The sequence below is a fragment of the Gracilinanus agilis genome, chromosome 4, assembly GCF_016433145.1.
Source record: "Gracilinanus agilis isolate LMUSP501 chromosome 4, AgileGrace, whole genome shotgun sequence".
NCBI classification, from domain to species: Eukaryota; Metazoa; Chordata; class Mammalia; order Didelphimorphia; family Didelphidae; genus Gracilinanus; species Gracilinanus agilis.
Window position 1 is genome coordinate 372,657,717 of NC_058133.1, and position 5,809 is coordinate 372,663,525.

At 37.6% G+C, this 5,809-nt stretch overlaps 1 pseudogene; it reads right to left on the reverse strand.

Annotated features, from left to right (window-relative positions):
* Nucleotides 1–171: 171 nt before the first annotated feature.
* Nucleotides 172–271, reverse strand: LOC123248155 (annotated as a pseudogene).
* Nucleotides 272–5,809: the final 5,538 nt, after the last annotated feature.

Here is a 5,809-nt window from a genome sequence, read left to right on the forward strand (position 1 = left end):
TTCCTTCCTTCCTTCCTTCCTTCCTTCCTTCCTTCCTTCCTTCCTTCCTTCCTTCCTTCCTTCCTTCCTTCCTTTCTTTCTTCTTTTTTGGATGGGGTTCCATTTATCTAATTCTGAGAAGGGAAAGCTAAGGTCCCCTGACAGCATAGCTTTCATGTCTGTATTCTCCTGAAATTCATTTAACTTTTTTGCATGCCATCTTTACGCAAGAGCCATACTAACCTTCTCCGTATTGTTCCAATTTTAGTATATATGTTGCCAAAGCAAGCATAAGAGTTCATATTCTAAAATATAACTAGTTATACATGATAACCAAGTGATTCATAGAACCATGGCATTGTGGAAAAAACTTTGAAGTTGTATAGAGTTAGCAGAGGAAGATCTAAAGAAATACTCAGAACATTCTTCATTTATGTCCTCACAATCTGTTACAAGGAGATTTTTTAAATTACTATTTTTATTCTTTAAAATATTTTGGCTAAGCTGTGCATTAAGAAGCAAAAAGAGGAAAACAAAGTAATGTAATTATTATTGATTATATTTGGCATAGGTTTTAATTTTGAGGAAAAATATTTGTGTCTAGGGTCTGATCTCAACAGACATAAGAATTCTTGAAGATAATCACATGGAATCATTGAATCATAAAAAGGAAGATGATTTTTGTATAGCTTTAGTATAGCTCAATGACTTCTGGAAAACAGAAGCCTAGGACTTCTGGAAAACAGAAGTCAAGGACACTTTCTACTGCAAGGTGGAGCAACTTCTCTTGGTTCCCTCAGCCCTGAATTTTGAAATATGTAAAATTGTCATGTGTTTAATCTAAAGAGCCCAAATCTATTTGCAGAGGGAATGAAGTGTTTTCTCTCTGACCAACAAACTAGATGAATCACAACATAAACTATAACTATAATCAAATGACCCTGAAAATCATGTAGCTATTTGATATCTTGTATAATAATCATCTCTTTACAAGATGTATGGTTGTAAGATATGAGTTGTCTCTGTCTACATTTCTATCTGCTGAAATCCTTCTTTTTTTTCAAGACCAACCACTCCCTGTTTCATGAAGACTTCCCTGATCTACTTCTTCAACCTTTCATAAGTTTTATTTATCCCTTTCTTCTGTGTCTATACGGGCATACACCCTCTTGCACCTATATCCCTCTCCAGGAACATATGTATTGATGCATTTACTAGATTTGTTATTTCATTAGTGTGAGGGCATTCTGAAGATATGCTTCTTCTACTTCTGCAGACTCAGAGATGAGTTTAAGTTTAGGGTTGGAGTGAAACTCAGAGAGGTTAAATGAATTGCTTCATCTGTATTTTCAGGAAGATTTGAACTCAAGTTTCCCTGACTATGGCTATAACTTTCTCTCCTGTATACCAAACTGCCTCTAATGCATTTGGTAATAACCTGTAATTTATTTATTTGTGGACCTTTTATTCTCCTTCTTCTCCCTTCCTCCCAACATTAAACTGGAAGTTTCCTGAAGGACAGGGTCTGCATGATTCTTTGAATCACTATTGCCTAGTATGGTGCATTTTAGGTACTTAATATATATGGTTAGTGATTTAATTGAGTTGAATTGTTTGCAGAATATGCAAGCTCTTTTTTGTGTTTTTCTTTATTTCTGTAACTTTTTTCAGGTTCTGAGAAAGTAAAGATAATTTTTCTGCTTGATGCGGCCCTTAAAAATTCTCTTTAGATTTCCACTGATGATGTCATATTTGGCATTGACAGTTGATCAAATATGAGCACAATAGTACTAGAGGCCATGTGGGTAGTCAAATCCATGCTAGTATTGCAGTCCAAAATGGCCATATTCTAATCCTGCCTCTGACATTTACCATCTGTGGGACCATAGGCAATACATTTATCTTCTCTACCCTCAGTTTTCTCTTCTTTCAAACTGTACTAATATTATTTAGAGACTATCTCATAGGATGTGGATGAGAATCAAGTGAGATAATGTATGAAAAGTACTTTTGAACTAAAACTGCCATAGAAATTTTAGCTGTCATTATAATAGGCATTCATTACTGTCTGGCAAAGACAGAAGAATTATCCTTTGGTTATCCTTTCTTTATAAATATAAATTCAAGTTAATCATGATTCCTGTTCTTCTCAGTTATTTCCTCTCCTATGTCTCTTATTGCTTCCCTAGCTATACCTTGTAAAGAGTGACATTGCTCTATAGCACAGACATCTGACCATATGGAGCCTGCCAAGTATGCACAAAGGTTAATTGAAAATCAATAATAGTTACAATAATATACTGACAAAATTCTCACAGCTATTCTCTCATTTATAAGAGCTCCAGTGTGTCTTCTCTGTCATGTCAGGAGCCCCAGATGATTTCTTTGACTTGATTCTTTTTTATACAGAATTTGCAAAAAAAGAACAGAAATGAGGAATGAATCCTACTTCAGGAAAGAGGCATTTCATGCTTTCTGCAAGCACACTTTAAAACTACCTTCCTTAAATCTGTTGAAAATACCCAGATGTATATTTTCAAGGAAGAGAGATCAATTGTCTGAACAACATCTGGCATAGCAGATGTGATAGCTTTAATTTTTTATATTATAACTAGCATCTTTTGGTTGAGTCATTCAGATGATTTTGCCAAAAGATATCATTCTCATTTTACCCATGGAAGCTAAAGATGATCTAAGAAAAAGATCAACAGAGCTAAAAACCCATTAAGTTCTGAGTGTTGGGCTGGGGTTCTTTGTACTTCCTTGTATATTCTGATGGCAATTTCTCACTTGCTACTTGAGGGATTAAGTTTTGCATACTTTTGGACAAAGAACACTGGACCCCCAGAGTCATGGAAATAGAAATCTTTCCAAAATACTGGATCTGCTTGTAGCCCTGAACCTGTAGCCATCAGTGAGAGGGGAAATCATTATGGAGAGCAAATCTGCTCTCTCAGTATCACCAGCCACAATTGTTGATCAACTGCCATAAAGAGCAACTAATCATAAGAACCTATTACCCCCTTTAAGAAGGATGCAGGCAAGCCAGTTGAGGTAAAGTAAGATACCTTAAGGAGAGTGTAATAATTATGAGAGCCAGCAATCAATGTTATGATAGAATGGGAGATAGAGAGAGTCTATATGGTGAGACTCTCTTCTAGCTTTCTCTTCCCGCTAAATATACACAAGGAGATTTTGAGGAGGTGTCACCCCAAAACTGGGTGACCTGGATGGTTTTGCCACCTCACAGGAGTTGGGGGGCAAGGCTTACCTATAAGATGAGGTATATGGTGCCCCAATCTGATTCCAAATGAGGAGGAGGTTCACAGGAGCCTCCCCCGAGGTCAGTCAACTTCACAGTCAGTGGTCTGGCTCCAAGATGGTGGCAGCCAGACTAAGCTGTGATTCCCCTCCCCCTTGTTATCTCTCAGGAACTCTGGAATGCTATCTGACTAGTGAACTTTTATTATTACAATTTAGGGATTGGGGAAAGGGGTGAAGGGCAGAGGGATTTGGGGGTGTCCTCTTCTATATTCCTATGGGGTCTGTCACTCAGGTGGAAACCTTTGGGGTTCCCCTAAGTTTCTTCCCTTGTCCCTTCTCCTTCTGTTTCTATTTCTGTCCTTTCTATAACTGTAAGTTAGACCAGAAAGGGTCTCTCAGCAAGGTTGGGTAATGGGAGAAGGAGACTAAGAGATCACTCCCAAAATGGAGTCCAAAAATTTAGCTGACTCAATGATTGAAGTCTTGCTCAGTGAGATGCGATGGAATCTTTGACCAGGGAAACAGGGTTTCAGTGTCCAAAGAAAGATCCTCAGGAAGCTCTCAGGACTGGATTCAAGCTAAGATGTTTTCCTCTTCTCTCCCTCCAAGACCTCTGCTGGAAGCCTTCTCTTCTCCTTCTTCCTCTGAAGAATCTCCCAGAATCCTCTCTTGTCTCAACTGTCACCAACTATCAGCCACTCCTTCTCTGGCTCCTTTTGTCCTATCCCCCTTGCACAAACCCCATCCTTACAAGAGACAAAAGGAAGTCTGTGCCAAGCAAATCAAATCTCTTTCACCATCTCCCTTCAGACCTTGATGGAGACAGCCTAAGATCCTGAACCCAGGAGCATTTGAAATAGTAGTGCTTCCATTCCAATGACCATGGTCCTTATCCTGAGAAGCCATTCCCCCTGTGGAGATGCAGCCGGGGAACTACTCCTGCAAATACCAAAGCCATACATATCGAAGACTCAGAAAATCAAGTTCTTGTCACTAAGTCCTTGGTACCAGAAACAAATGTGATCTTACCAGTGGAAATGACAATAAAGAATAAGCATTACCCCTCTGTTTTGCTACTGAATCCCAAGGCCCATGAGATCTTTCCATTGTGGATTTTAAAATTAATATTCAGTGTCTCCAAAGTATAATATTTATAAAGATTTATTGATATTTAACTTAGGGATTCAAGATTTTCCAACTATACACCATCTAACTTGCAGTTTATATACATAGTGTTTCTTCTATTAGAACTGTGAGTTCCTTGAGAGCAGGTACTACATTACATTTCTATTTGTATCACCACTACTCAGCATAGTGCTTTGCACAGATATGCTTAATACATGAACCATTAATTCATTCATCTAGATTATGCTTACTATATGAATCATTAATTCATTCATCTAGATTTGAAGAAAAAGGATAAAAATCATTCACTGACATGTGATTTTGGCTTTTTGGATCTTGCTGAGGTCAAATCACCATGTCAGGATAAACTTCCCAGGATCTTGAAAGAACTGGGTGGGGGATGTAACTTCATAATAGGTATAGTAGTTTATAGAAAAGCTGTGAAGAATAGAAACACGCCTTCAGAGCTTAGCACTTATATCTTGATTTTTTAAAAATAGAAGAGTTAAGAGTCTACATATTATAGTATAGAGTGCTTGATTACCACTCGACAAAATTTTGATATGAGCTATTAGAGGGATAGTTTACAAACATTTAAAAAGCGAAGCAGTAAAATCTAAAAGCCAACAATGCAACATTTAAAACAAGTCAGACCAGGCTAATCTGAGTTCTTTTAGTCATGAGGTTACAGATGAATAGAGCAGAGAAATGTGGCAGATGGAATACTTGGATTTTAATTAGGCTTTTAACAACATTGCTCAAAGTGGGCAGAAAAATGAAGTCTAGATGATAGTATAGGTAGGCAGATTTACCACTTGTTGAAAGACCATACTCAAAGAATAGTCATTAATGAGGTCAATGCCACCTTGGAGAGAAGTCTTTCAAGTAGCACTGCAGAGACCTCTCTTGGCCTGTCCAATTTAAAATCATTATTAATGACTTGGATGAAGTCATAGATGGCTTGCTTATCAAATCTGATGACTCAAAGCTGTAAGGAATAAATGGAAGATCTGGAATCTCAGGAGACCTTGACAAATTGGAACAATGGGCCAAATCTAATAATGTGAAATTTCATAGGAAAAAAGATACTGCATTTGGCTTTAGTCAAGTGCAAAAGTACAAGTTGGGGCAGACATGTCTAGGTAACAGTTTGTTTTAAAAAGATCTGAGGATTTCACTGCACTGTAAGTTCAATGTGATTCAATAGTGTGATGACCCTCTAAAAGCTAATGCTATCTTAAACTGAATTGAGAGGCATGATGTCTAAACAAGAGAAACAACAGACATGCTAAATTCTGCTCTTCCTATGCTGTATCTAAAGTGCTGGGCTCTTTTATGGGTTCCATAATTTAGGAAGGTCTTTGAAAAAAAAAAAAGCCTTAGCAAATCCAGAGGAGAGCACTCAGAATGGGGAGAGGATTAAATAGCATAAGGATTCCAA